The sequence below is a fragment of the Miscanthus floridulus genome, chromosome 13, assembly GCF_019320115.1.
Source record: "Miscanthus floridulus cultivar M001 chromosome 13, ASM1932011v1, whole genome shotgun sequence".
In the NCBI taxonomy this organism is placed as follows: Eukaryota; Viridiplantae; Streptophyta; class Magnoliopsida; order Poales; family Poaceae; genus Miscanthus; species Miscanthus floridulus.
This window is the reverse complement of record NC_089592.1, coordinates 2260181-2280646: the sequence shown is the minus strand read 5'-3', so window position 1 is coordinate 2280646 and position 20466 is coordinate 2260181. Positions and strand designations below refer to the sequence as shown.

Here is a 20466-nt window from a genome sequence, read left to right as displayed (position 1 = left end):
TCGTCCTGCATTCTAGTTTGTATGTCTTTTTCGCGCTCCTATGCTTGAAGCAACGCCTCCCGTGACTCACGAACATATTCCTCCAACCTGCTGATCCGTGCTGCATCCTCATCCTTCCTTCTCTACCGGCTTCTGTAGGTATCTCTGTCGTTAGGGAAACTATGCTCCCAAGAAATGTTCCGTCCTAATCCTCTCATTCGGCCACTGTGTTTAGCTGTCCCGATGGCATACATCAGTTCATCCTTCTCTCTATTGGGCCTGAACGCACCAATAGCTTTAGCTTGTAGGGCATAAGAAAATTTTTGTGTTGCTCTTTCGAGTTTTGAGCCATGAACCAACTTCCCGGTCTCTAGGTCCAGTCTTCCCCCATGAGCGAAAAACCAATTCTTCGCGTGTTTGGGCCAATTGAGTGATTCTGGTATGATACCCTTGGCAAGAATGTCCGCTTCTATTTTTTCCCACTTGGGAATGGCAGTCGCATAGCCACCTGATCCCATGCCATGGTGATATACCTTCTGTCGGGCATTCTCTTGGTTCCTTCTCACCCGTTCCTCACCCTCTTTTGATGTCTTATACTGTACAAAACCATTCCAGTAGGGCCTCAACTTCGCGAGCGGGCCACTAGTATTGAAATTGGGCGTTAGGTTCTTCTTGACGTATTTCGTGTATAGGGATTTCTTCCAAGTCTAAAATTATTTGGCCATCTTCTTCATAGCCCACTTTCGAACTAGTTCCTTCAATTCATCATCGTTGATAGCATCATAATCATCCACTTGCAACGTGAAATGTTGAAGGATATCATCCCAAATTAAATTCTTATCAAGATCAGAGATAAAACTAACATGAGGCTCATTGATCTTTTGCTTCCATTCACGGGCACTGATCGGAAGTCTGTCCCTTACAAGGCACCCACAGTGTTGCACAAATTTCCTTGTATGCGGACCAAGTGGTTCGCCTGTCTCGATATTGAATTCTGATATTATGTAGCGCCCCTCTAATGGCTTTTTCGGGCCTCGAATATTTTTGCTTTTCTCAATTGTGGTCGTCGATCCAGAGGGCTATGTATAAAAAAGAATAAATAAATATCATGTGTACACATAATAGATGATAGATATTCAAATATATATATAATATTCAAATATATATATAAATATATATACCTCGCTAGTATTTTCTTGCACAATATTTTCTTGGTTATCTTCAAGAGCCAGGTATTGACTCCCATCATCTACATCCTGCTGGTCACCTTTGGTAAATTGAGTGCCAGTGTTGATAATATCCATTATTTCTTCATCCATGTTGTCTCTTGGGGCAGCCATCTAGCTTTTACACCACTATATATATCTATAAAAATAAAAACTATATCTATCAAATATCCATCAAATTCTAGCTCAAAAATATGTTTAAATAAATAACCATCCGTACTAGTTGACCTTGCTTACGTGATCATCTTGGCGAGCATTTCTCCATTGGACGGCACCGTACTTGGCCACAGAAGAGCTCCGATTCTACGAGGAAGGGAACACGGTCTTCCACGACCGTTGCCGCTCTCCCTCGTATAATCAAAGCTCCTCCTTGATGTCCATTACCGCTCGGCAGAGAACATGCTAGCCGAGATGAACACGGTCTGCAAGTTCAACTAGTACGGATTTTCTACAATTTTCTAACTATTTTCTAAGTTTTTCATTTCATGGAAAAATTAATTCTAAAAAATAAAAGGCATGATTTCTAAGTATTTCATTTCATGGAAAAATTAATTCTAAGTGACCTGCTCGACATCGGCGAGCTCACGGGCGTTTCATGGAAAAATTAATTCTAAGTGACCTGCTCGACAAAATTGAGAAAAAACACACGCTCTCATGACCTCACACATCTTCTAAGATCACGTAAGCTTCCGTACTAGTTGACCTTGCTTTCGTGATCATCTCGGTGGGCATTTCTCCACCGGACGACACCGTACTTGGCCACGGAAGAGCTCCGATTCTACGAGGAAGGGAACACGGTCTTCCACGACCGTTGCCGCTCTCCCTCGTAGAATCAAAGCTCCTCCTTGACGTCCGTTACCGCTCGGCAGAGAACATGCTAGCCAAGATGAACACGGTCCGCAAGTTCAACTAGTATGGATTTTCTACAATTTTCTAACTAGTCCGCGCCAAGGAGGCGGAGGTATGCCCGCCCGAGTACGAGAACTACGTGCCCTGTTACTACAACGTCACGGACGCCGTCGAACGTCTCGGATTTGGGGGCCGGCGTCGTCATAAGCTACCGCGCAAAAAGGAGGAAAAGATGAGACACTGGGCCGTGCCCGTGCTCCACTAAGCTCGATGGCTCAGCACAAAATCACATTACAAGATTGCCGGCACGAGGGCTCGGCACACGCATCCATCCGATTACAAAAGGTTGGAGCAATTAATCCATCATAAACGGATTACACATGGTGGCGGCGGTGGCTCACATCCAAGGTGTCAAACGCGAGGTCCAGCTCCTGCAGCCAAAAACATGTTAGAGACTTAGACTTTACTAAAAAACAGTAATAATCTGTTTCATTACAGGACTGGGAAGGCTATCACTATTCCTACAATCAGAAAGAATATTTTGCCTCTTAAGAGTAGTAAGTATGGTTAGGTGAAATCAAATATCGCCATGCAAAAGTAGTAGACTAGCTAAATTGTTACCCTCAACCTCAAGTGGCATGGGTGATTGACCGGTAATAACAGTGGTACACGTCTTTGCCATTTAATTTGATCATCGACACGCACATGCAAATACATATTACATAAGGCCAGACACAAGCATAAATATCAGTATGAATTCATGGCCTCAATCGCCCACATTCTAGCACCAAGGAGCCTAACATATAAACAGAAGTATGCACCAATTGCAAAGGCTAATATCTAGCACCAAATCGAAGCGATACATTCATTGAGCAACGGCACTGAATGAGTTGGCCATACAGCAGCAAGAGAGTGTAGAGGAAGAGGGAGACCGGGCCAAACCTAGAGAAGACGTGCCGTAATAGAGATGTTGTGGCCTGTTGTGGATCTTAGAGAAGACTACGTCTCGTGGATCTAACAGAAGAACGAGGGCTTCAAAGTTCAAACATAGCACGGAGAGGAGGATGAAGAAGGGGATGAATTCGAGGAGATAGACACCTCGAAGAACCTTGAACCGCTTGGGGGCGAGGTGGGCTAGGGACGAGAACGACGCGAGGCGTGCGCTGGCCGGCCAGAGAAGAAGCGCGCATGCGCATGGGGCCATTGACAACGTGCGCGCGTGACGAGGCGAGGCTTGGGTGGTCGCCTAGGGGTGGCGGCGCTGCTAGATCAGATCGATCTAGTGGAGAAGATGAGGCGACGGAGAAGAAGGCTTGGCGGCTACTGGATCCGGTTGGAGAAGAAGGCGGCGGAGACAGAGAGGAAGAGAACTAAGGGAGAAGGGCGTGGTTTATAAAGGGGGACCTATAGTCCCAAGTGATGGTTAGAACCGGGACTAAAGGTTCTTTAGTCCCAGGTGATGGTTAGAACTGGGACTAAAGGTTTGACCTTTAGTCCCGGGTGTAGCCATGACCCGACAGTAAAGGGGATTTTGGCGGGCCATGAAAACGCAGCCCATTTTTAGTAGTCCCGGGTGATAGTTAGAACCAGAACTAATGGTTCTTTAGTCCCGGGTGATGGTTAGAACTAGGACGAAAGGTCTGACCTTTAGTCCCGGGTGGTTGGTCCACCCAGGAGTAAAGGTGGGCTGCAGTTTGGCTTCCCGCCAGTTTGTACAAGTTTTTCCTTTTTTATATATTTCTTTTATATAAATATGCAGAGAGTTGTTAATTGCCTAGTAAATAAAATATTAGCAAAAAATTACAAAAAGAATTCTGGAACCTGGTTTTGCATTATTGTACATAAAAACAAATCTATAACATAAACTCTTTTGTTTTACCGTATAAATATTTAACATAGTGTAAATAATAATCATAATTTTCACCATGCAAAAATGTATTACTTAATTAAAATTATTAAAACTATTGCTTTTCGACAGGAAATTAGTTTTCACATCTTATTGACATTGATCATTTGTTTTTTCATCACACATTCTCCACAGGAAATCCACCGTCAAGCAGAAATTTCATTTAAATCATAGAAAATATGAATACATGACAGAAATATGAATACACTATATATATCAAGCAGGCACAGTAGTGAACTTCTTCTTAACGTATATCCCTTGGTTATGATCGCGCAGTAACCATGGAGTGTTCTCATCATTTAGCTGGATGCTTGGGTCTTTGTTCACTGTGAAGGGTGGAATTCGGTCATCCTTTTCATAATCTTCTGATATGTCTGACTTGTCTTCAATTCTGACGATGTTTCTTTTCCCTAAAAGAACTATGTGGCGCTTTGGCTCATTGATTGGGTCGTTGTTGTTTTCCCTCTCTTCGGTTTTGTAGACATGTCCTTGAAATATAACACCTGATTCACATCCTTGGCAAGGACAAACGGTTCGTCTTTGTACCCAATATTGTTGAGGTCTATGGTTGTTATTCCATACTGGTTGTCGACTGCTACCCCGCCTCCAGTCGCCTTTACCCATTGGCACTTGAACAAAGGTACCTTAAAAGTAGGTGCATAGTTTAGTTCCCATATCTCCTCTATGTGGCCATAATATGTTTGCTTATTTCCATTAGGGTCGGTGGCATCTATGTGGACACCACTATTTTGGTTGGTGCTCCTTTTATCTTGGGCTACTATGTAAAATGTATTCTCATTTATCTCGTACCCTTTGTATGTAAGGGTATGCCACGATGGCTGCCTAGCCAACAAATACAGTTGCTCATCAATACTCTCATCACCCTGACATTCTTTTCGCAACCAGTCTCTGAAAGTTTCCATGTGCTAACGCGTAATCCAAGCTTCAGACTTCCCTAGAAACTTGGATTGGAGCAACTCTTTATGTGTCTCGATATACGGATCCACCAAGGAGTTTTGCAGAACTGTGTAGTGTGCTTTATTAAAATAATTGTCCTGCATACCAATATATGTTTTCTTCCCTAGTGTCCCCTTTCCACTTAGTCTCCCCTCATGTTGTGATTCAGGAACACCAATCAGATCAAGGTCGGGAATAAAGTCAACACAAAATTCAATGACCTCCTCTATTCCATAGCCTTGGCGATGCTTCCTTCTAGCCGAGCACGGTTGTGAACATATTTCTTTAGGACTCCCATGAACCTCTCAAAGGGGAACATGTTGTGTAGGAACACAGGACCGAGAATGCTAATCTCCTTGACCAGGTGAACTAGGAGGTTTGTCATGATATTAAAGAAGGAAGGAGGGAACACCAACTCAAAGCTAACAAGACATTGAACCACATTATTTTGTAGTTTAGCTAGATCCATTGGATCGATTGCCTTCTAAGAAATTGCATCAAGAAATGCACATAGCTTCATGGTGGCTAGACGTACATTTGGAGGTAGAATTCCTCTTAATGCAACCGGAAGCAATTGCGTCATGAGCACGTGGCAGTCATGGGACTTTAAGTTTAGGAATTTCTTCTCTGGCACATTTATTATACCCTTTATATTCGAGGAGAATCCAGATGGTACCTTGATGCTTGCTAGGCATTCAAATATGCTTTCCTTCTCTTCTTTGCTAAGAGTGTAGCTGGTAGGACTTAAGTAATGGCGTCCATCATCTGTCTTCTCTGGATGTAGGTTGTCTCGTTCTTTCAAACATCGCAGGTCCTGTCGTGCTTCAAGTGTGTCCTTAGGCTTCCCATACACACCCATGAAGCCCAATAGGTTCACACAAAGATTCTTCGTCAGGTGCATCACATCGATCTGCTACGGACCTTTAGGACTTGTCAATAGGGTAGCTTCCAAAATATGGACTTCTTCTTCCACATAGGTGCATGACCGTCGGTGTCGTTCAGAACAGGTTCGCTGCCATGTGCCTTTCCAAATACTACTTTCACATCCTTGACCATATTGAGTACATCCTCACCAGTTCGGTTGCCCGGCTTGGTCTGGTGGTCTACCTTACCTTTAAAATGCTTGCCTTTCTTTCTTAGGGGGTGATTCGCAAGAAGAAATTGATGATGACCAAGGTACACGACCTTTCGACATTTTTTCAAGAATATACCTTTAATGTCATCGAAACAGTGCGTGCATGCATTATATCCCTTATTTGATTGTCCTGAAAGATTACTTAGATTTGGCCAATCATTGATTGTTATGAACAACAATACTCGCAGGTCAAAGTGCTCCTGTTTGTGCTCATCCCACACACGTACACCTGGTCTATTCCACAAAAGTAGAAGTTCTTCAACTAGTGGCCTCAAGTACACATCGATGTCGTTGCCTGGTTGCCTTGGGCCTTGGATGAGCACTGGCATCATAATAAACTTACGCTTCATGCATAACCAGGGAGGAAGGTTGTAGATATATAGAGTAACAGGCCAAGTGCTATGACTATTGCTCTACTCCCCGAAAGAATTCATACCATCCGTACTTAAAACAAACCTTAAGTTTCTTGCGTTATTTGCAAACTCTGGGAATTCTCTATCGATTGCTGTCCACTGGGACCCATCAGCAGGGTGTCTCAACATATTATCTACCTTACAGTCTTCTTTGTGCAATCGCAATAACTTTGCATGGTCTTTGTTTCTGAATAGATGTTTCAAGCGTGGTATTATAGGAGCATACCACATAATCTTGGCAGGGATTTTCTTCGTGGGACGTTCGCCCTCAACATCACCAGGGTCATCTCGCCTGATCTTATACCACGATGCATGACATACCGGGCATGCATCTAACTTCTCGTACTCCTCGCCACGGTAGAGGATGCAGTCATTAGGACATGCATGTATCTTCTGGATTTCTAATCCCAAAGGGCAGACTACCTGTTTTACTTCGTACGTAGTGACGGGCAATTTGTTATCCTTCGAAAGCATCTTCTTTTGGATTTTTAGTAACTCCCCAAATCCCTTGTCAGATACACCATTCTTTGCCTTCCATTGCAGCAATTTCAGTGTGGTACCCAACTTTTTCTGTCCCGCATCACAAGTTGGGTATATCAATTTCTTGTGATCCTCTAGCATGCACTCGAACTTGATCTTCTCCATTTCACTTTTGTATTCTCTTTGTGCATCACGAATGGCCTGACCAAGATCATCAGCGGGCTCATCTTCTGCCACTACCTCTTCTTCAGCTTCCCCCATTGCAGCATCATTGAAGGCACCATATTCAGCAATAATGTCATCATCGTCCCATTGTTCTTCACCTTCTTCCATTACAACCCTGGTTTCTCTGTGCTTCGTCCAACAAATATAGTTTGGCATGAAACCCGACTTCAACATGTAAAAATGAAGACTCCTTAAGCTAGCATATTCCTTCAAATTCTTACATATGGCACATGGGCAGCACATGAAACCATCGTGTTTGTTTGCCTCGGCCACACGTAAGAAAGAATGCACGCCCTCAATGAACTCTTGGGAGCGGCGATCAGCATTGTACATCCAATGCCGGCTCATCTGCATTACATGACATACATACCATATTAAAACCTAGAACATAATTAGTTAATTATACGACATGCATGCCACCACACAAGGTATTAATTTATGAAAGTCTCGCTACAATGTAGACAATCCCAACTACCACTAAAAAAACTAAAGCTAAAATACACTTCAGCAGCATAAGAATTTCGCGACCAATCCCAACTAAAACAGACAGATCATGCGTTTGTTCAACATCTACGGGCTTGTTCCGCAGGATCACTGCTTCATCAGCCGCCGTAGCCGCCTGTGCAAGAGAGTTTTGCACGTGTTCAACATACTCTTTCTCCCGGTACCAGCCTGAACATCCAGTGCCATCCCACTGAAATTAAAACAAAAAATTAGAACTTTAATCACAATCATCATGAAAATAAGTATAAATTAACCATAATCATCAAATACGACAAAATAACTCACATTGTGATCCGAACACTTGTAGAAGATACGGCCCTTGTTGGGACACTCCTTCCTCACGCAGTACTCCATCACAATCTTCTCCTCACACTTGCTGCATGCAATGAGAGGGAGGTCCAGCCTCAGTCGTTTTGGAACCCGATGAGAGGCTGAGGACCCGGAAGCAGTTGACATCTACTCTCTATACTCATTTTTAATATAATATAAATTTCTCATTTTATAAATAAATAAAAATAAAAAAACTCTAAAATTCTCTATATCTCTAAACCATGAAGTGTGCTATGCATGCTAGAAATGAAAGTTGAATACTAGTTTTGAATAACTACTTTAACCTTCCTTCATCCAAATATGCAAACTTTAAAGTGATTTTGAGCTTAAATGGCTTACAAATAAAAAAAATCCACCATAAAAAACCACATATATCTAGTCCACAAAATGAGATATGCTACTGATAAAACATGAGGGTATAAAGTTGGTAACCTTTAGAACCGAAGAATCGATGGAGGAATCAAAGAAATCTTGTGATTACCGGCGATGAGGAAGAAGAGAGGCCGGCGATGAAGCAAGAACACTGAGCTCAAAGTGGCTCGGGCTCGGAGAGGAAGAAGGGCTATATAGGAAGGGGACCTTTAGTCCCGGTTGGAGATAGAAACCGGGACTAAAGGTTCCTTTCTAGTCCCGGACGCAGCCTCCAGCCGGGAGTAGACTTTTACTCCCGGTTGGAGGGACCAACCGGGAGTAAAAGTTAACCTTTAGTCCCGGTTGGTAGCTTTAACTGGGACTAAAGGTCCCCTGTAGCAAAAGCCTGCCGCAGTAGCCGTTGGGCAGGGACCGTTAGTCCCGGTTGGAGCTACAAACCGGGACTAAAGGTCTCTCTAGTCTCGGACACGAAAAATACCGGGACTAAAGCAAAATTTCGAGCTGGATCAAAGATCGTTTCTCTACTAGTGACATGTGGCGACCAGCTCTCCCTATTATATAATTCTCGGCAGAAACGACATGACACATGTATAGAAAAAATGTTTTATTTTCTCACTGAATGGTTTGGTTTATTTGATTTTATTAAGCAATCATGTTGAACCATCAACTCCCTATACCAGAACATGAATCATTGTCAGACCATCACTGCAGGATGTGTTAGAGCTGATAGTGATCAGTTTACCACTGTCGATTCGTGGTAGCCGTGATAGATGGACCTTGGTTCGTGTCTTTAGTCGGTAGTGACTATCGGTTGAAGTCACAAACCAGTAGTGATAGTCTGCTTTGTAGAAAACATTTATAACTTTTTCATATGAGGTAAACTTTATATTGAAATTGTAAAGTTCAAAGAGATCCAAAACTTTGTAGTTGATAATTTTTTAATTTGAGATGGTTACGTGTCTAAATATTCAATGTAAGTTCTCAGATCGGGTTTTAAGATGGTTAACCATATCGAATAAAGACAATGTCAACATCAAAGTTGTAGTACTCGACGGGAGCTACAACTTTGCAGATAACAACCTTTTCATTTAAGATCATTTATAGTGTCAAATATATAATATAAGATTTAAAAATTGTGTAGTTAGAAGAATAACATCAGTCACGTGTCTCTCGTAGCTCAGCTGGTATGTACATTGAGAGAACGTAATCCAGTAGTGACAAATCAATCACTGCTGAGACTGTCCACTGTCGGACTTGATTTCGGCCGTAACTACGGTTCCGACCCGTCAGTGATTATGAAATCTACCTCAAATAGGATGACTTATGTTAAAAGTTCAAAACACATCAATAGCTTAGCGGTGAATTTTTTCTCCGCAAAGCTAAGATAATGGTTCAATTCACTACTCTTACATTAGAACTTTTATATATTTTTTTCGATTTGTGCTACTCTATTTGGGGGAAAAAAGATGATTTACACGTCTAGACCAAAAAAAAAACGAAGCAAAAACATGGAACAGAGAAGAAAAGAAACAGAAACAGGAAAAGAACACGCGAGAACCTGTGCTCCAACAATACCTGCCAGATATAGGCCTTTGGTTCCTCCGCCTAAAGTTACTTCCTATCCTATTGAATATTTAGACATATATATGGAGTATTAAATATAGACTAAAAAATAACTAATTGCACAGTTTATGACTAATTTGCGAGATGAATCTTTTAAGCCTAATTAGTTCATAATTTGACAATGTAGTGCTACATTAACATATGTGCTAATGACGGATTAATTAGGCTTAATAAATTCGTCTCGCGAATAATTTATTTTTTTATTAGTATACGAACATCCCATGCAACATCTACATGTGACACCCCAAAACTTTACGCCCTGAATTTAAACGAGGCCATAGTAGAACTAGAGATTTATAATGCAACGTCCAGAAGAAGAATTGAATAAGCAAGTCTACGTGCCAACTCCGAGGTGGCTCACAGCACCGCAGGCCCGACCGACCGTCCATCAGATCAAAATGGCACAGGCCTAGGTTTTTGGGCCCATAGCTCATGCAGGATTGACGCATGGGATCCGAATGAAAGCATGTGATGCCCAGCGTCTTCTACAAATTATGGACCAAATTAAGCTAAAACAAACCACTAAGGGCTGCACAATAACAGGTTCAAACGCTTTTAATTTGCTCACTCAAAAGGTATTTATTAATATTATGCAAATCCAAAAAAAATGGCTTTGTCATCTATAGTCCGAGAAATGAACGGGCGTAATCTAAACCGTGCATTTATTAAATGCGTCTCCATTAGGATAACAATATTTACTAAACCGTGCATCCAAATTACAACATGTTTATAGTTTTGTATTCCTCGTGATCTAACCTACAAACCAAGACCAAAGTTGGCTACACTTTGATGTTTAAAAAAAACTTAGTGACATACATGTCCCAGGTGTCAAACTAATATTTATAAGAAATTTGTCCTGTATTTGTATTTTGTTTTGGCCTCCATCCAAACATCTGAGGTGACTAAAATTTTGGCCATTGATATGATTTGGCTTTTTGCCAAATTTTGACTTTTTGGCCAGCTTGCGTAGACATGTGATTGGTAGACGCCCGGCCGGCTGCACAAATAGTCAAATCCACTCGTATCAAGTTGGACAACAAGAGGTCCTTCCTCACGTCTCCTTGTCAAGCAGGCACGCAACACAACTGAGCAGCAGCGAAAGCTAGCAGAGGCTTCATCAGACGAACGGCAAGCCGGTAAACACAACCGTGACTAATGTCAACGTACATATAAGTACTTGCATTGGAGTACATCTCAAACACCAAGCAGGGTAAGCCAAAGAGATGATGTGGTAATAACAACCAAAATAGGTAACCACAACATACACAGAGGTAGGGGTGCTGTTTGGTTGCCGCCCTCGCCTGGGCGTGCCTGCCAGGAAACCAATCTCAGCCCCAGGCGATGGAAATCGAACACCTAGGGACTCTGGCTGGCGCCGGAGGTGCCTAGGAGGCAGCATCCAAACAGGCCCATAGTCTCGAGAGAATTCATAATAAGACAAACCCCTGGCTGGGTAGAGCAATCAAAATAAAAGAAGCTAGTGCAGCGCGATGAATGCAATGCCACCCAGCTTTCAGGTGATCAGCAGCAGGCCATCAGGTTGCACATCCCCAAGCTAGATGGAGGAAGGAAATTGATGATGACTGAACTCAAATTGCCACTTAAGGTATGGTTATTGGAGCCATGGGTACCTCGCCCTCGCCGGGCTAGCAAGTATGGATAGTGTGAATCCATTATCCATACTTGCATGAAGAACCTGCACTGCACCTTAATTAATCCACCACGTTCAAACACTCCTCCTCCTCCTCTACGAGCCTGCATGCATTAAACAGGAGGGGACACATTCTTGATTCATCATGAGCAGGCAGTAAAAAAGAAACCGAGAACATATAACTGCCAATACACATACATCGCCCATGCATGGTTAGAGAAACTTTATTACCTGCTATTCAGGTGGGTCGAAGATGAACGTTGGGCATGTGGGGAGAGCATCAGCAGCTTTTTGGAACACGCCCCTGATCAGCTTCACCACAGCCTTATTTGCGTCTTTCTCATTGCTTGCATACCATTCCGCTGTGTTGGTCCACGACCTCTGTGCGACGATTTTCTTCAGTCGTGGGAGGTGCTGGAGCCCACCAGGTGCTGCCTTGTCCCATTCATTTGCGTCGAATACTAACTTCAGCACCCGAAGCTCGGGCATAGCCCCTGCCTCGAATGACAGGTACGAGATGCAGTCACAGTCGAACCTAAAATATTTGACAGATGCAAATCCCATGGAACCTCTTATCGCGATCCTTTCTATCAGGATGCCTGTGATCCGTAGGGTGAGGCTGAGCAGGGACGGTGCCCCTGTCCCAATGGTGGCAAAATCTTCTTGGACCATTTGCTCCACCCCAAGACTCAACTTACGGAGGTTCGGGAGATGGCGGAGCCACCTAGGAACTCTAGAGAAGGTGCATCCATTCATGTTGAGCTCCTCAAGGTTGTGGAAAGTAGGGGAAAGCGAGCTCAACACGTCAACACGCCAAGCAACTTCATCATAGGACATATGTAGTTTTCTGAGCTTGCTGAGTTTCTCAAGAGAAGTATTTAGAGCTTTCATACATGCAAAATTTTCCAATGATGCACACCCCTTGGGGAAAATAAAACCCAAATCTGACAAGGAGGTAAGCTGCCCCATGCCTATAATACTTTCCAGTGAGTTTGTCGGAAGAATAAAGTTATGCAAAGTGCGCAGCGATTTCAACTTACCAATACTCCCATCAGGTAACCTCGTACGCGATGGCACAACTAGATGGCCCAAGCGCGGCACATCAGCAATCTCTATTGCAATGTCACTGATTGTCGTACTAGATAATTCCAAAGTCACCAAAAGCTGCAGTCCATGTATTTGACAAGGCAGCATGACGTTTCCTCTAACATTTAAATACCACAGCTGTGATAACTGGTTGATACAAGTCATGTTAATTGTAATCTCATGACGGTAACTTCGAAGGAATAATACTCGTAAAAACTTAAACTCAAGCAGCACAGGACTCTCCATCGTAACTGACCTAACCTGTATGTGAAAAGAAAAACAATGCAACAGAGTACGTGGGCGTGGATGGTTAATTAGACTCCATTTTAGCCTTTATTATATTGACCTATAATTAGTCTATATATTTAGCATTCCTATTTGGCATTTAAAAATTCATAGAAGCTAATGGTTGGCCAGATTGTTTCATGGTTCTAATTAATCCGGCTACCAGAGGTTGGGAACGGCCGAGAAACACATGCATGTACTCGTCGTCATGCGGTGCCCGTCCACTAACTGTAGATTCAGGTTCTTTGCCAGATTGCACTCGGCAAAGCCTTTGCCGAGTGTGGCACTCGACAAAGAACACACGGCAAAAAATTGATCGGCAAAGCCCTCTTTGTCGAGTGTCTTTTATCGGGCACTCGGCAAAGAAAAGCGACCGTCACGGCGCCGGTCCCCTTGACGGTCACTTTGCCGAGTGTCAGCCCTGCAGGCACTCGACAAAGATTTTTTATTTTTTTTAAAAAAAAATTCTTTGCCGAGTGCCAACCCTTCAGGCACTCGACAAAGAGTTTTTATTTTTTTTACAAAATTTCTTTGCCGAGTGCCAACCTTCAGGCACTCGGCAAAGACTTTTTATTTTTTTTAAATTTCTTTGCCGAGTGCCCTCTCTCCTGCACTCGGCAAAGTTTGATTTTTTTTTTAAATTTCTTTGCCGAGTACCCTCTGTCCGTCACTCGGCAAAGTTTGAATTTTTTTTTAAATTTCTTTGCCGAGTGCCCTCTGCCCGGCACTCGGCAAAGTTTGATTTTTTTTTTTAAATTCTTTGCCGAGTGCCCTTTGTCCGGCACTCGGCAAAGTTTGATTTTTTTTTAATTTCTTTGCCGAGTGCCCTCTGCCCGGCACTCGGCAAAGTTTGATTTTTTTTAAAAAAAATTCTTTGCCGAGTGCCCTTTGTCCGGCACTCGACAAAGTTTAATTTTTTTAAAAAAAAAAATTCTTTGCCGAGTGCCCTCTGTCCGGCACTCGGCAAAGTTTGATTTTTTTTTAAATTTCTTTGCCGAGTGTCATGGTCACAGCACTCGGCAAAGCTAGAAAAATAGTTTTCTGGACACCTATTTTTCCTGCTTTGTCGAGTGCTGTGACCATTGCACTCGGCAAAGGGGTCCTTTGCCGAGTGCAACACTCGGCAAAGTGACCCAAAACTGCAATTTTTAATGTTTTTAACATTCCATCATGACAAATAAATTCATACAAATATATATCACATATATATCTCATCCATCACATATATATCTCATCCATCTACACATCCATCCGCACATATCATATCCATCATAATATATATCACATATATAATAATAAGTGCTCAAGTCCATCCAAATAAATCCACAAGTCCATCAAAGTCCACAAGTGCATCACAAGTATATCACAAAGTGAACAACAAATGAAAAAAATACAACGTGCACTCATCTCGGCCAAGGCGACTGTGGTGAAGGCCCAGCTCCATCATTCGGAGGTGCATGAGGTGGATTATTCGAACCACCGTCAGATGGAGACTACACAAAGGAGAAAAGATTACATGTGAGATAAGATTATTTGGATAGCTAATCTAGAAGGTAGAGGCCATACAAGCAAAGCATAAGCGAAAGTAAAAAAACTTTCATACTCACAGGAGTAGATGTAGCTGCAGGACGCGGAGGCGGAGGTGGAACCAATAGCCCAGGTGGCAGAGAGAAGCCCACACATTGCCCAAGTCCTTGTAGGAACTCCGTAATGTCCGTCAGCCTATGTGCCTGGGCCTGCTGCTCGGCCTCCCGCTCGGCCCGCTCAGCCTCCAGCTGGGCCGCCATCCTCTGGTGCCCGACCTTCAGCTCCAGACGTTGCCTCATTTCTTGTTCCAGCCGGGCCTGCAATATTTCACTCCAATGTTTCAATAATGCAAAGCTAATTAAGGTGTGTAAAGATCAATGTGTGATGAGTAAAACAGGAATAACCTTGAGTGCGTCGACCCGGTGCTGTGCAGTGGTCGGCCGTGTACGAATGGCCGGGCTCTCGCTCGTGCTCCGTGCTCGGATCTGGAAGAGAGAGGGACGAAATCTTCTGGTAGAGATGTCCTGGTTTGTAAGCATCGTACGTGACAACGTGCACGAAATCTTCTGAAATTTTTATCATAGCCTCCACATATGATATCACGACATCTCAACAAGTTTCATGATTTTCGGACTTCGTTTGCTTTTTATAGAATTTAAAAACACTTCGCACGCAAGTTCGTGGTCAAGTTTCGTGAACAAGATGTCCGAAATTTCGGGTCCGTTCCTGAATACGGCCTCACACTACACTCAGTAACATGACTATCATTTTTTGAATCATTAAATTCTATTATTCGTAACACGTGCAGTTCAAAATTATATTTTTCAAAAATATTCAAGTAAATAAAATAAAGTAACTAAATATATCAAAAAGCCATAAAAATCCCCAAATTCTAACTAGGAGTTCCTGGTGCTTTAAAAGGGCTGCACAAAAAATTTGGAGGCAAAAAAAAAAACTTTGCCGAGTGCCGGGGCATGGCACTCGGCAAAGGGGGTCTTTGCCGAGTGCCACGAATAAGGCACTCGACAAAGAGGGTTTTGAATTTTTTTAAAAAATTTCCTCTTTGCCGAGTGCCTCTTCATAGGGCACTTGGCAAAGACATTTAAAAAAATAAATAAATCTTTGCCAAGTGCCGTGCCACGGGCACTCGGCAAAGTATTTTTGAAAAAAAAAATTAAAAAAATCTTTGCCGAGTGCTGTGCCAGGGGCACTCGGCAAAGTATTTTTTAAAAAAAATTTGCCGAGTGCCAGGTCTGGGACACTCGGCAAAGAAATTTAAAAAAATTTAAATCTTTGCCGAGTGTCAGATATGGAACACTCGGCAAAGAATTTTTTTTAAAAAAAAAATAAATCTTTGCCGAGTGTCTAACAGCAGGCACTCGGCAAAGAAGGACGTGGTCGAACACCGTTACGCGGGTCATCCTATGCCGAGTGCCGCGCTTTTGCCGAGAGTCTAGCACTCGGCAAAGAAGTCCTTTGGCGAGTGCATTTTTTTGCCGTGCCTGGCACTCGGCAAATAACTCTTTGCCGAGTGTAATTTTTTGTCGAGTGCCCGATTTTTAACATTCGGTAAAGGATTTTGTTACACTCGGCAAAGTCTCTGCTTTCAGTAGTGCTAGCTAGATAAACTAATAATTGCATGCACATGGCATCGTATAGGCCTACCGAGCAGTCGCTGAGAAAAATCACAGCAAGCTCCAAAAGCTTCCAATCAATGTACGATATATGCAGCCGCTCACATACATGCGCATTCACTCCCCTCTATAAAATCATGCGAGCCCACATACACCACCACTAGCAGCAGCATAAAAAAACTAAACTGGTAGACCCCGAAATTAACGAAGTCGTCATAGACGCCTCGTTATTGATGGGTTTACGAACACATGGTTGATATGTACCCATGTGATGAGTGATTATCAAGATATGATCGAGATTTGGTTTAGTGTCGAGACTAACAAAGGCGTGAATATAGTATGTGCAACATGTCTGGTGTTGAGCGTTGGAAGTTGATGTGACGGCGTTGGAAGTTGGGGTGTTGAACACTCATGCTGAATTTATCGCCGGTAGACCAAACGGTCGTGGAGGGCTGGCGGCCATTTATAACGCGTATCCCAGTCGGCTCGGCTTTTCATATGATGGTGAAATTCAACCCGACTAGCACCGCCGTATCGATGGTTCAACCGTCGGTGCTAAAAGTTTCATGTGCTGGTGGAAGCATCGCACTGCTGTCTTCTACGGCAGTGAAACTAGCGACGCTGATCGCTCAATCTGTAGTAGTAGCTCTTGGCGCTGGAGCCCTCGTCGCTAGTGCTCCACCAGCGCTCAACTTCTTCCTCCTCCTTGGAGGAGTCGTTGTTGGTTGCTTGAAGCCATTCATGGTTGAAGTTGGAAGAAAGTGGTGATGAAGAAAGAAGAGGGATGGTTTCAGGGCAGATTGGGTGAATAATATGTAGAGCATTGGGAGAGCCTCTTCGGCTTCTCCCTGCGGAATTAATGGTTATGAAAGGGCGTTGGAAGTTTGGAGAGTGAACAATCATGAAGGTTGTTGACCTCCGGTGCATCAGTGGCCCTTTAGGACCGGTAGTCAAAATTACTATCGCAGTCGGCTCGACATATAATCTGGTGTCGAAGCGGACCCGGAGATCATTTCTGGATCCTACGGTCACCCGGCGATGAATATACTTATGGTCGGTTCCTTGGGTCAATGCACCCCGCCGTCCCTCCAACTGGTGGTGGTAAGGGTGCTGCCATAACACTTTCTTTAGTACTGCAATTATTAGTGTACAGATAGTTGTTATTTTTAAATAATAGGTATAATTATTTAACTATTCTATTCTCATTCACTGTCGTCCATCCAACCAGATAGAACAATCGCTCGTTTTATCCATCCAACCAAATAAAAATAATGGACAAATCTATCCCAAAATTTAAGAGCGACCATATCCCATCCAATTTCGCTCTAAAACCAAACACACCCCTATTTACTTGTTTAGCCGTCACTGGTCATGGTCACGGGTTCTGACTTGGACATTATCAACACTCTATACTGGTGGACTCCGATCCACTCTGTTTTTTTTTTTTGTCTTTCCATTATAATTAAGCCCCCAATTTTGATTTCATCCTTTTTGAAAGAGCAAAAAATGTTGTGGAGTGTGCATTCCGGCCAAAATTTGCTAAAATCCCAGTAAGTACTCACTAAAACAATGCAATATGCTATCGTAAAAAAAAGAGTGCAAAGTTTACAGGTCGGGTTTAATAACCAGTCCAAAAGGCCTTAGGTGGCAACTTCAGGTCAGCAGCGTTGCTTTCCAACATCTCCAGCACTTCGGCCATGGAAGGCCGATCGGCGGGTTTGGACTGTATGCACCACAAAGCCAACTATGATCATCTACCTCACCAGCACTTCCATATTGTCGCTGCTGCTGCTGATCTCGCTAGCTGTGGAGCCACAGAACTGATCCAAGTTTTCATACAGCCATTGCGGAAAATACTTGCTGCTGCTGTCGTCTGTACTCACATTGATTTTCTTCCTTGCTCCGACCATCTCAAGGACCACCATGCCATAACTGTACACGTCAGCCTTGCTGCCCACTGGTCCGTAGTTTCTTGAGAACACTTCAGGTGCTATGTATCCTATCGTGCCTCTTGCCCCGGCAATGGAGATTCAACTCTCCTTTTGTCGGCCCAGCTTAGCTAATCCAAAATCTGATATTTTTGGACAGAAATCCAGATCTAGCAGAATGTTGTGTGGTTTGATATCGAAATGCACAATGCGGGTGTTGCATCCTGTGTGGAGGTACTCCAATCCTCGTGCAATTCCTATGACAATATTGAACAATTTATTCCAACTTAAAGCATCTTCTCCTTCGGTAGAATTGTTGACAAAAGTGTATCTTTCAAGGGAACCATTGGGCATGTACTCGTAGAGGAGAGCTTTTTTTGAACCTTGAAGGCAATACCCTACCAGAGTAACAATGTTGACATGAGATGTTCTACTAATGCTGGCCACCTCGTTCATGAATTCCTCACCATCGCCCTCAATGCCCTTCAGCATCTTAACAGCTATCTCACGACCATCAGGCATGTTGCCTCTGTAAACAGCACCATAGCAACCTTGGCCAAGCTTGTGAGCAAAAGACTTGGTCATTCTTTTCACTTCCGAATAAGTGTAACCTTTTGGGTGTAAAGTTCCTTGCTTCCGCAAAAAAGATTCAAGCCTTGGTGAATTTCTTGGCCATTTGTAACATGGTATCATGCCATAACATCTCTTATACCACATCAATACTATGAGAGCGATTAAACACAGCCCAGATAGGCCTGAGGTGCCTGCTATAATATCTAAAAATAGACATTAAATAAAATTATCTATGTGAGATTATGCTGCAAAATGCCAATAACATTATTTATTTAAAGGAACAGTCATGCCAGAGAGCTGCCTGCTGTTCTAAAACAAAGGAGAAACTCCTTTAGTGACCAGAACTCAAACAAAAACACATGGGTTCAATGTTTGTTCCTTCTATGAATTTGTATCCACTTGATGTATTTTTCCTTTAAATTTTCAATAAAGTACTCTCTCCCTTCTAAATTATAAGATGTTTTGTCTTCTTTATATATATATATATATATATATATATATATATATATATATATATATATATATATATATATATATATATATATATAGCTTTCGCTATGCAACTAAAATATACATTATGTTTAGATACATAGCTAAAGCAATATATCCAGAAAAGCCAAAACGTCTTATAATTTGGAATGGAGGGAGTATTCCACTATCAGAAAAAATGGCCCATGTGCTCCTTCTTTTTGGGTTTTTTACACAAGATCGTAGTTCCTTATGTTAAAAAATTCTAGCAATGGCCATGATATAGGTATATCAATGGAGTTTTTGTTTGAGGAACTATTATCAAATATTAGTATAATCACAGTACACATTTAGGGAAATAAAAAAACTCAAACTATGGCCCATGTTTTAGGAACTATTATCAAATATTAGTATCAAATATTAGTATAATCACAGTACACATTTCTGTTGGTCTTATATCAATAAAAAAGAATCTTCAAAGCACGTATACAAGCCAGGGATTCTTACATATTCTGATCTTTTTCTTTCGTGATCGTCCAGTGTTCGGGGAAACTGGTGAGTTGTTCGGTGGCGATGTATTACCAGAGCCCCCCTGGAATTGGCGAGCTGTTTGGTGGATCCGTTGTGATAGCTGAGTTATTAACAAACAGATCGATCAAATGATCAGTTCTCATTCTTGAAAAAAACCTAGTTATGCGGTTCCACAGCATGATGCCGCCGTAATTTGCGGAGCCGTTCAACACTGGTAGCACTTGTGACACAAGGGCTTTGGGGTCTATGTACCCGCTGACCGCTGCCTGAGGCGATGCCGGCAGGCCAAGAAACACCGCCGCCGACTGCAAGGACTGCGTCCACGTCTTCCACGAAGCCTCTGGTCGCGTTTCCGTCTCCGTTCTGGTACTCGTAGTCGCACACGGGGTTATTGTAGAACTGTACCCAAACGTGCAAGGTCGAACAGCCCCGTGCGGAGCGCTGCGCCGACAGAGGCATCCGGGTACTGGCACTGCGGCGCCGCGGTGAGCAGGTCCTTCCTCGCTTGTCGCCCTTGTACAGCGACGTCAGGTTCTTGGCGAGGTCGTCGTAGTGACTGGACTGACCATTCTCGATGTTGAAGTCGATGCCGTCGAGCACGGCGTTGCCGAGCGGCCGCGACGAGGAGGTGCCGCCGAGGAAGTTGTCCCAGAGGTAGGTGGCCACGCTATCCGCGTCCGAGGCGGAGGACAGGCTGTAGCTTCCAGCGCCGCCGCCGATGCTGAGGAGCACCTTGACGCCTCTTTCCTGGCAGGTCGCGATGTCCGCGGCCAGACCTGTGCAC

At 43.2% G+C, this 20466-nt stretch overlaps 1 protein-coding gene and 2 pseudogenes across 5 annotated transcripts in view; all 3 read right to left on the bottom strand.

The window, feature by feature from the left end:
• The window catches only part of LOC136501453 (1,4-alpha-glucan-branching enzyme, chloroplastic/amyloplastic-like), a 69724-nt gene that overhangs the window by 39673 nt on the left and 9585 nt on the right, over window positions 1–20466 (bottom strand). The window lies entirely within an intron of this gene.
• LOC136501452 (PR5-like receptor kinase) lies at window positions 17801–18881 on the bottom strand (annotated as a pseudogene).
• LOC136500645 (acidic endochitinase Pun g 14, amyloplastic-like) overlaps window positions 19637–20466 on the bottom strand; it is a 6369-nt pseudogene continuing 5539 nt past the window's right edge.